This window comes from Cyprinus carpio, chromosome B12 (assembly GCF_018340385.1).
Source record: "Cyprinus carpio isolate SPL01 chromosome B12, ASM1834038v1, whole genome shotgun sequence".
Classification (NCBI taxonomy): Eukaryota; Metazoa; Chordata; class Actinopteri; order Cypriniformes; family Cyprinidae; genus Cyprinus; species Cyprinus carpio.
Window position 1 is genome coordinate 24,428,379 of NC_056608.1, and position 10,300 is coordinate 24,438,678.

Here is a 10,300-nt window from a genome sequence, read left to right on the forward strand (position 1 = left end):
TGAGGATCGACTCCAGATCGCTGTTATTATCAGCAGATGTCAGTCAGATGTTTCTCATCATCAAAGCGTCTCTGACACGCTTTCATCAGACACACAGTCACTGAGATTCCTGGAAACTTCATCTTCAGCTACACACATCCAGAAACACCCTGCCACATCATCACCACACAAATACAAAACATCACATCATCACAGTCATCATCATGCGGCTCGGGACTCACGGTGGCGTTTGTGGAGCGGTCGGCGGGACCAGTCCGGGATGGGCACATGGTGGTTGTGGAATTTGCGTGGGGACCCATCTCCGGGCTCGCTGCTTCCAACAGAAACCGAGTTGAGGTCAGGGAAGTTGTGATGGATGTCCAGAACCGTCCTGACTCCAGCGCGACCCAGAGACCAGCCGCTGAGCTCCGAGCCCTGAGAACCAGAAAAACAGAGGCGAGACGCTCTCACTGCATCGATGGCTAAAAAAGAAACTCAGCAGATTTGATTTTAAACCAGCGATAAAAACTGATATGATAAAACAATGGATACTTTTATTCATCAAGGCTGCATTAAACTGTTCAAAAAGTGCCAGTGAAGCCATTTATAATGTTACAGAAGATTTCTATTTCAAATAAATGCTGTTCTTTTGAACTTTCTATTCATCTGTAAATCCTGAAAAATAAAAGGTATCACAGATTCTACAAAAATATTGTGCAGCACAACTGTGTTCAACATTGATGATAATCAGAAATGTTTCTTGAGCAGGCAAATCAGCATATTAGAATGATTTCTGAAGATCATGTGACACTGAAGACTGCAGTAATGATGCTGAAAATACAGCTGCACATCACAGAAATAAATTACACTTTAACAGATATTCACACAGAAAACAGCTGTTTTAAACTGCAATAATATTTCACTGTTTTTACTGTATTTTTGATCAAATAAATGCAGCCTCTGTGAGCAGAAGAGCCTTATTTCAGAAACATTAATAAATCCTAATGATTCTAAGCTTCTGAGCAGTAATGCATATAATATTGCAGGGTTTAGGGTTTATAGCGACCCAACCGCTTCGGAGGCTTTCTCGTAGCCGTCGGGGTTGATGGAGGGCAGCAGGGGGATGCGTGGCTCGTCCACGAGCCGCCGAATGCGTGTGTTTCCGCTCCAGATACTCCTGACACATGAACTGCATGAGCAGCAGCAGCAGCTCGCGGCCAGAAAACCTCGTTACTACCGTGGGAACCAGCCGTGTAGCGGAACTCCGGCTCACCCTGTGAAACACACACACATCATCACACAAAAGCTCAGAACAACTTGATGATGTAACAGAAAAACTATGGACTCTCTCTTTTCTAGCATTTTTAGATAGGGTTGCTCCTTACGCTTAAGGAAGGTTAAGGAAAAACAGTCTGACAAACCGTGGTATAATGAGCACACTCGCACCCTAAAGAGAGCAGTATTTCATGTTTGCATGGTGGGAAAGTAGCAGTATGGGTAAACAACAAAGCTCAGTATTAGGACCGTTGCTTTTAATGCTTTAAATGTTGCATTGTAAAAAGTGCTATATAAATAATGGTTACTTGATATGACTTAACACACACATCATCACACAACATCACACACACAACATCACACAGCACACACACATAATCACATAACAAACACTCACATCATCACACAACACACACACTCATCACGTCACAGGTGTGTTTCAGGTTGATGCACACATGTGTTTTAACCGAGCTCAGTTCTCAGGGGTTGTCTGAGATCTCAAGAGGCGTAGAGTTTCTGTCCGTTGTAGCTCTTGCCAATGTTGTAGATGCGTGTGATCTTTGGACACATTTCATTCACCACCTTCATCAGCTGAAGAACAGAAACAACAACACATTAACATGTGCTACATCTCAAAAATACAACCAAAACACGCCACACTCACTGACACACATCTACTGACAATGACAAAAGACACTTTGCAGAAACTCTCCATCACAAACAATCAAGTCAAGTCGCATTTATTTATACAGCGCTTTTAGCAATACAGATTGTGTCAAAGCAGCTTTACAGTATTAAAAAGGAACATAGTGTGTAATAATGCAATCACATTAGCACCACATTGAGGATGTGTGGAAACAGAGGGAATGAAGTATCCTGTATTGACTCTCAGATGTTTGGTCTCTCTGTATGTGTATATTATCCTGTCATAAAGATGAACAGTCATGTGGCCACCTGTCTCATCTCCTTATAACTGTGGTGTCTGAAGTCCAGGTTGTCTGTCGTGGTCACTTCATTTCTTCGCCGGTAATAATTGTTTGGATCTATAAGAAGCATTAAAAACAAATGAGAAAGTGTTATTTGTGACAGTTTGTATGATTTCCTTACTTTTAGTAAGCATTTTATTTTTTATTTTACTTTTTGTTTTGTTTTTTTTTATTGCCATTTTTATGATTTCAATCAGTTTTAGGAAAGTGATTATTTTAATTTAATTTAATTGTAACGTTTATTTAATTTAGACATTATTAATTTATTGCACTTTTAAATGAATTATTAGAGGTTCAACAAACCATCAAAGCACTGCACACACACACACACACACACACACACACACCCTCACTCACTCACACTCACACATACACACACACACACAACACACACCCATCACTCACACACACTCACACACTCACTCACTCACATACACACTCACAAAACTCACACACACACTCACACACACACACACACACACACACACACACACTCACACACACACCACACACACCCACACACACACAAACACACACCACGCTCAATACACACACAACACACACAATCACACAGCATACACACACACACACACTCACACACACACACACACACACAAACCACACACACACACACTCACACACACACACCACACCACACACACTCCACTCACAATCACACTCATACACACACAACACACACACTCACTCACACTCACACACACACAACACACACCACACACACACATATCACTCACTCACACACACACACACACACACACAACACACACACACACAAACACCTCACAACACACTCATACAACACAATCACTCATACCACACACGACACCACACACACTCACACACCACAACCACACACACACAAACACTCACACTCACTCACACCACACACACACACACACACACCACACACACACACACTCACTCACACTCACACACACACACACACACACCCACCCACACACACACACACCAATCATACACACACACACACCCACACACACACCACACCCACACACACTCATACACTCACTCACCTCACACACACACACACACCACAAAAACTACACACACAGCATACACACACACCCACACACACACACACACACACACACTCATACACACCACACACATCACACAAACACAACACACACACACCACCCACACACACACACACCACCACATCACACACACACACACACACACTCCACACACTCATACACACACCACACACACTCTGGTCACCTGGCATCGGGCCACCCATGATCCTCCACACGCATGCAGATGCCGCCGCTGGCGTTACCAGGGAGCCGCGGGTTGATGTCGCGATTAAACGGGCCCACCACGGGCTTTTGCGGGCAGGGAAAGAGGCCCAAAGGTTAAGGACACAGGCATCTATCTTCTTCTTATTCCGCCTGAAGATCTGTTGAGACGAGCAGAAAACAACACGGTTACATGAGCGACAGCTAAAGTATCAGTCAGTGAGGGGTGTGTTTTTGTTGTCTCATTCACCAGATAATCTGGAGCACATTCTTCAGCGTCACCCAGCTGTGAGAGTCATTACTGAGCAGAAACCTTATATGAGCTCACCCAGTCACTCCTGAAAACCAACACACACACACACTTCATGAGAACATCACATACACACATGACAAACACACCATTAGATCATACACACACTAAACATCAGAACACAACACACAAATTAGTTCATCTCTTATATTTATCATGGATGCATTTATGCAAAGACATTTGCATTAGGTTACAAACTGGATCAGCTGATGCTACTACGGCTGCGAATGTAACCTGTTGTAGCACAGTGTCTGTGTGTGAGCTGTGTGTGATGTGATGTGAGTGTGTGTGTGTGTGTGTGTGTGTGGTGTGTGTGTGTGTGTGCATGACGCTCTTCACAAATCCAGAGCGAGAGCCCGTCCCATGAGTCACGACTACCGGTGATGGGGGTGAACTTCATGAGTCTAGCGAGCATCCACCTCGAACCACTGACAGCGGATATCAGACCCGTCCCGCACACCAGCCAACGTCATAAATTGTCCTCATCGTACAGACCGCCCTACTCACACCACACACACACACACACCACACACACATCCGACCACACACAACATCAGAAAAAAACACACTCAGACTACACACACACAGGATTTGTAGAGACAAATAGTGTGGATTTCTGAATGGTTTTGTTTAAAAAAATGAAAATCAAAAAATTAATTACGTTTAGAATTTGTGGTTACATTAGATAAACTGTGTGTTGTGTTTTGCAAAAAAGTGTTTTATGAAACTGAAAAACTCGAGGTCAAAGTCTTTGTTTTTTTTATTGTTTTTTTTAAGTTAGTGGCTGGTTTTTTTTGTTTTTTGGTTTTTATTTTTTCTCTGTAGTTGGGTTGTGGCTTCCTGCAGGTTGCCAGGTGTACCCAGCTTTCAGCAACTTGTGTGACAAGTAAAGGGGAAAGATTCTGTGTGGAAGCAGCTGAGAAAAAAAAACCACTAAGATTACACTAAATAAAAAAATGAGGAAATGCTGCTGTGTGGAAAACTAGCTAAAATGAAATAAGTTTATAGTTGTTTAATGAATTGTACTACAGTAAACCAGTAGTTAATGTCAAGTGTTGTCATGGTTGTGTCATGTTGTCTTAGTTCTGTGCGATTACATTTTGAGATTATGTTGTACAGTACCTTTCTGTTCCCCTGCATTTAGTATTCTGTGTTTAATCTGGTTCTATTTGCGTAATTCCTTAGTCTTCTTTGCTTGTAATTTAGCCACCACAACCTGTTCTTGTTCTTTCCTGATGGGTGTTCTCCTCCGGTTTTAATCACTCTGTTTAACTCTCAGCTCTCTGTCCTGCTGTTGATTTGGGGATCGTTAGTTGGTTTGTGGTTTGTGGATTTACTCCTGGGAATTTGCATTAAATACTCTCATTGACTTTAACTCCTTCGTCGTGTGGTGCTTGACTGCGACAGCCAACACATTACCACGGTTGGTAGTTTAAATTTAATATATTAACACCTTAAAGCAGGACATGACTAATTGTTTAATTTTTAATTTTTATTTTGTTCCAAACCACTTTCACTCTCTACAAACGAAAAGGTCAGTGGCCGCTCCAGTGTTTTAGTTCCCAACATTCTTCAAAAATATATCCTTACAGTGTTTCACAGCAGAAAAGTCCGTCATAACAGCTAGTGAATATGAGACGTTTTTTCGTTGATGGCAACAGAATGATCATTAATAGACTGTAACTAAATCTGTATCACAAGATGATTAGAATTCAGAGACATCACATGTGTTTCCTGTGGATTGGCCAGCCGAACGTGTGGGTAGGATCACTCACACAAGCTCTTCTGGAACTTGGGACTTGTCTGAGACTCGCTTTGGCAGTATCTGGGGTCCGTTTCACACGGCTCACTGTCGCTCTGAAGTCTCTGCCTCCAGAGCGTTCATTCTTGCTCTCGCCTGCTCATTAATGTTTTCGCAGTTGCAGTGGAAAACGAAAGCGAATTCTGTGACAAACGTGTATCCAGATGACGGGTTCAAGTCGCTGGAGCTGATCTGGAGGTAATAAGAGAACTGAACTGAGCTGGATCTTTACCTGGGATTGTTGAAGCCCGGGGCCCCTGGGTGTATGGGGGGGCGATCCACGACCGATCCCCACGACGTCTGTTTTGTCTCAAACTTTGCATGTGATGGCCGTGGAGCTTGAAAGTCATCAAATCTTTCAGCGTTCTCCGAGACCCCAAGGCGTGAGGGACAGTCTGTCAGGAGGGAGAACAGCGCTTTTGAGGGATCTGAGTTGATGATCCGTGCAGAGCTTCCGAGTCAGAAGACCTCCTGTGCATAACCATCTATCTGTTCAGGAAACCCTGGCTTCAGTCCTCTGGCTGATTCACCAAGCTATCTGGACTGACCAGTGCGGTGACAGTCGAAGGCAGTGTTCAAGGAAACCTGTCTGGGAAACAGCACTATTCTCTCAGACGTGACCTTCCGACTCCTTTCAGATGTAGAGGTCCTATTTTAAAACTGGACCATCTGACCTGGCACAAATCAACACGACTCTCACTTCATTGCTGCATTTGTTTCTTCTGTGTAAATCATACCTAAACATTCAATATAAGATGTATTTCACAAGCAAAGAATTTCCTTTGTTTTTTTTGCCTAGAATTAAACTATTCTTTCTTGTTCAAGCAGCTCTTGTTGGCTTCATGAATAGAAACATTGGTTTAAACCACATTTCTCCAATATAACTTGATTCAACTACTATGATCCGAGCAACCCTTCCAATATTTACATTTGACATTCACATTCAAATATAGCAAAATAACATCAGTGAATGAGTATATGAAAAACCAAAACCTCATAACAACAGAAAGTCCCCTTCCAGACTATTCCACCTCTTTAGAGATTTACCGCCAATTGAATTGGCGGCCAAAAGACTCTCACAAACTCTCTGGGTTTTGATTGTTTTTTAAAACCAAACATGTGACCACTAACCTGACTGGGAACAAACCATTTCAGACTAAAAACCCATCGAAGAGAGACGCTTCCACACAACACTGACTAGTGCCGTGGTAGCAGTCAGTATAATATACACAAAGAAATATGGTGTTATATATATCGGATATCAGACTTTTTTTACTCCCTATATATCGGCATCAGACCCAACAAAAAAAACAACAATCCCACATCGGACAGGCTTTAATTAAACATCGAGGTCATCCAAACCGTTCTGAATCCAGAATCAAGACACGAAACGAACCACTCACAAACCTCTGTCTCTGTGTCACATGTGCTCAATAATGTCTCTCCGGATTAGATGCTGAATCTCGGAGTTGTTTTGAATAAAAAACCACTGCAGGGAGGCGAACATTGGATCATCTTCTCACTTTGATTACGACAACGCATCTGCATGCTCTGAAGGGGGACTCTTCAGGAGGGGGAATCAAAAACACAGCCCTTACTGTTACTAAACAATGTGCACACGCACGGACACACAACAACATCAGACACCCACCACACAAGCATCTTTCACATGCACCCAGATGTTTGCACTGGAGGCATTGGTTGACGCTTCAGCATAAAGCTAAGCACTGCCCAGAAAGTTCTGTCATATACTGAAGCCCTCTGATCAATTCCAGAGAGATGACGTGTGTTCACGAACATTAGTTTATTGTCAGTTGTACCTGGTTTAATCTTATCTGCTTATCGTCAACAAGTTATTACAACGTCGTTTACCGGAAAGACGCTGGGCGCAGTTTAGTTTTTTGTCGTACCACAAGAGTACTTCATATGCAATCTGGACACACAGTTGATTTCACACAAATCATATTCAGTAAATCACTGACTCTGCTGCGCGTCAGAGATACAGATCCAGTCCACGTCACTGCTGACATTTCACTGCTTCTGTGTGTCTTCTGCACTATTTTTGCTTCCACTTCTTCACTTGCGAAAATGAGGACACAAAACAGGTTGAGCTGTATCAGCAGAGCAATGAACAGGTAAGGGGCGGGACACTTACCAAAAAGGAACAGAACACAGCGCCTGGTGGATGAAAGACGTGTGTTCCGGTGGCTTGTGAAACTGCCATACAGTTCAGACTGCGGTTCGCCCAGAGCCAAATGTGTGGAGCAGAAGAGCAGCTGATGGCTTTCATCAGGGAGTCACGCCGGGACAAACCTACAGTCTCATATGGAACACAGTCTCGCTTTCTACAGAGCCGCTGCCAGCCTTTCAGACAGTGCCACTAGATATCAACTTGGAGATCATCACTGGAGCTACTTCAGACACAAACACACAAACACACAAAAACAACACACACACAACACACAAAAACGAACCCAAACACACCAACCACACACACACACACACAACACACCCCACACACACACAGGACAACACATCTCCTTTCAGAACGGTCCTGAACACATTACCTGCACCTTCTGTAACTGTATCTGACACACAACCAACTGTTGATTCAAGATTGTAAACTGAAACGCATGCGCTCGTGCTGCAGAGTTAAAGAACAGTAACTTTACTCTCATGCTGACGTGATGTTTGCCGCCCCCGCGCGTTGCCCCCCCCCGCCCCTTATTACCCCCCCTTATATTCCACCACCCACCCCCCCCCCCCCCCCCCCCCCCCCCCTTTCCGCCCCAAGGTTTACCCCCCCAACCACGCCGCCCCCCCCACCCCCCCCCCCCCCCCCCCCCCGCCCCCCCCCCCCCCCCCCCGCCCCCCCCACAAGCCCCCCGCCCCCCCCCCCCCCCCCCCCCCCCCCCGCCCCCCCCCCCCCCCGCCCCCCCCCCCCAGAAAAAGATAAGTCTTTGTGCCCCCGCCCCACCCCAAGACCCCAGGGGAAATGATGTTAAATTGGCCCCCCCCCCCCCCCCCCCCCCCCTATGTTGTTGTGCAGTAAAAAAGCACCCCCCGCGCCCCACCGCCACCCCCCCCCCCCAAAAGGAAAAAATTTTTTTTGTTTTTACATCTGATTTTGTGTTTTTTTTTTTTGTTTTTTTTTTTTCTTGTTTTTTTGGTTTTTTTTTTGTTCTTTTTTTTTTTTATGCGTGATTTCTGACCCTGGGGGGGGGAGGGGGGGGGGGGGGGGGGTGGGGGTGGAGTGGGGGGGTTGGCTGTGGGTTTGGGGAGGAAAATAATATGGTTGGGGGGGGGGGTGGTAATGGGGGGGGGGTCGGGGGGGGGGGGGGTGGGGGGTAGTGGTACCTGGGGGGGGGGGGGGGGGGGGGGGAGGGGGGGGGGGGGGGGGGGGGGGGGGGGGGGGGGGGGGGGGGGGATGGGGGTGGGTCAGGGGAGGGGGGTACCTAGGGGGGGGGGGGGGGGGGGGGGGGGGGGGGGGCAAGGGGTGGTGGGGGGGGGCACCTTCCCAGCGGGGGTGTGGGGTGTGGGGGGTGAGGGGGGGGCGGGGTTGGGGGGGGGGGTTGGGGTGGGGGGGATGGGGGGGGGGGGGGTGGGGAAAATGGGGGGGGGGGGGCGGGGGGGGGGGGTGCGTGGTGGGGGGGGGGCGGGGGGGGCGGGGGCGGGGGGGGACAACAAAAAAAACCAAACAAAAAAACACACCAACACAACAACAAGCGCTGAAACCAAACCAACACAACCTGGAAACCACTCACAAAAAAAAAAAAAACAAAAAACAAACCCAAACCAGAACCACAAAAACAAAAGGCACAAAACACCCACACATGTCTTCAAGTGGTCTCCTACACGCAATTATCCGAAACACAGGAGCAACAAAAAAACCAACACAGAGAGAAAGACTCATCCAACCCCAAACGAAACACCAAAACCCACAAAACACAAAAAAAACCACACATGGGCGGGGACACACATTGACAACAAAAAAAATACAAAAACCACCGCAACCAAACCCACCACCAAAACAACACCCCACCCACCGCACTTGACAAAAAAAAAAACACACCAACCAAAAACCACACACTACCACCCCACACCACACACCACAAAACACGCCCAAACACAAAAACACCACACCACCACCAACACACCCACCAAAACACAAAAACACACACAAAACCCCACCACCACCCCACCAACCAAAAAAAAAAAAAACCAACAAAAACTCAACAAAAAAAAAACAAACAAAAAACAACCCCCCCAAAAACACACCCCACAAAAAAAAAAACCACCCCAAACACCCAAACCAAAACACAACACCACCCCCACCCACACACACACCACAACCACACCCACAAAAAACTCACAAAACAAACCACCCCAAAAAACCCACCCCATTACAACAAAAACAAAAAACACAACAAACTCAAACACCCAAAAAAACAGCCACCAAACCCAACCCAGGCAACAAAACAAAACACCCACACCAACAACAACAACCCACGCCACCGGCCACCCCCACCCCCAACCCCTACACAACACACAACACACACCAAAACAAAACATCAAAAAAAAACAATGCGCACTAAAAGACGATCGCACGACGAAGACCACCCCACCCCACACACACACACACACAACACCAACCGACATGAGCACACAC